A 2,031-nucleotide genomic window follows, 5' to 3' on the forward strand; every position below is an offset into this window, starting at 1 on the left:
TCTACTTTGAGTGCTGTGGAGTAGTAGGATGCAATTTGTGAAAACAATGCTTAATTCCTTCAATCTGTGGTTCAAGTTGCTGTTCACTTCAGAATCATTTTGAATTTGAAATTCAAACCACTGCCTTTAAACATGAAAGATTTTGCCTTCAGCTGACCTCCTAGAAGTAATTCTGTTTCTATGGCTTTACCTGCAAGGTCTCTCAATGTTGCAAAATGTGTCAGTACTATTTAGTTTAGGCTGGCAGTTCTGTTTCTTTACTTCAGTTGTAATTGTACTTTGGCTCTATTGCTGTATATGCTCTATGTCTTGTAATACTAAGCAATACAGTGTGCAATTCTAACAGCATCATTCACAACAAATAACTGCCTTGGTCCGATTTAAGAAAAAGGCCATAAATGTGTTCTATTATTCCCCTAAAAGAGTGACAAGATAGAAAAAATCCTGAAAGTCATTTTCTGCAGGAATCATTTATACACAGATTTAGGAGCTTTTTGGCAGAGATAACTGCCATAGTTAGAATATGAATGTCACCAAGCCATTCTCTGCAGTGAGCAAGTGGAAAACATGACATGGTAAGTAAGTACAGTGCCCTTTTAACTTGGCACCAAGCTTACATGGTTTCTCAGTTCCTCTGACCATGCTTGAATCTGTTACTTTAGGACACAATATGGCAAAGAATGGAATATTAAATCTCAAAATGTATAACATAATAAAATTTCCCCCCACTACCGTTATAGTTTCCTGAATACAGTGATTCTATTTTTAATATTCTATCTCCTCAGTGATATTGGACAATAAAATAAGGAAGTTTGAAGGGCTTATGGTACATTATTAGTCTATAATAGTTGTGCCTTACAATTAGAGATTTTTCTGAGTCTTTCTCATTTAAAAATCTGATCATAAGAAGAAGGAATCTTCTTATTTTAACTATATTCTCTTCATTTAAAAGGGAAACATAAAAACAAGTGATAGCAGTCTGTTTCTGTCTCTATTTGATGTGGGGGTGGGCGAGGAGTGGCAGAAAAACTATAAGTTACCAAAGATTGACACCAGGAGAAAGGATTGATGTCATGGATAATCTGTCAGGCTTTGTAAGAATGTGGTAATGCACTAGATTTTCTCATTACCTGGATAGGTTGAGACTATAGCAGGCCCAGATCCCGTCTCTAATCCTCTTAGGCAGCTAGATTGCTGGAAGCTTTGCAATGTAGCCTCATGAACTTCACACTTCCAACAGTACCTAGTCTGTGCTCAGAAAATCAATCAGAAACTGAAAATAATTATATTGGCCCAGGACAAGTCTCTTTCAATGTTAAAATAAATATAAAGCAAAAAATATATAAGTTCTTTGGTAACTGTGCTAATGTAATAATAAAACACTTAAGTTACAAATTTAAAAAGAGTTTGCATAATTATTTTGAAAACACTATATTTGGGTTTATACAATTTAAACTATTACCTGTTAGACATTTTATCTAACCTCTATAAATCGCTAGTGTGGTTCACATTTCAAGTAAAAATGATATAACTGTGTCAAAGGTTGCTACAGAAAATGTTCTAGAATTAGAAAAGTGACCTCTCTCTCCCACACCAGATGTATCTACTCCAACTGTGAGCATCATGCATGAACTTTCATCCCTCACAATGTTAAAGAGGCTATATGCATGTAATTTCCACAGTGAAGGCTTTCTTGTGCTTTTAATAAAAGAATTAAACTTTGCAGGAAAGTGAAAGGAAAAGTTGCTCTTAAAAAAATAAAATAAAACATCACAGCATAGGTAAAACCTGTAGGGATTCAACAGTACTATACATGAAAGACTACTTTTAAGTACTCTTGATCTAAATGATCTAAGAGGATTTTGAGAATTAATGAATAGTGGGTTGCAGACTAGGTCAAAACAGAATTTCTCTACCCTATTACCCCCCAAAACTTTTTATAGTAGAAAAGCATTCATATCTCACTATTTGGGGTTTATTCAGTTGGATATTTGCATTTCAAATAGTCATTTGAACAATAGCTAGTTTATA

The sequence above is a fragment of the Chrysochloris asiatica genome, unplaced genomic scaffold, assembly GCF_000296735.1.
Source record: "Chrysochloris asiatica unplaced genomic scaffold, ChrAsi1.0 scaffold00185, whole genome shotgun sequence".
NCBI classification, from domain to species: domain Eukaryota; kingdom Metazoa; phylum Chordata; class Mammalia; order Afrosoricida; family Chrysochloridae; genus Chrysochloris; species Chrysochloris asiatica.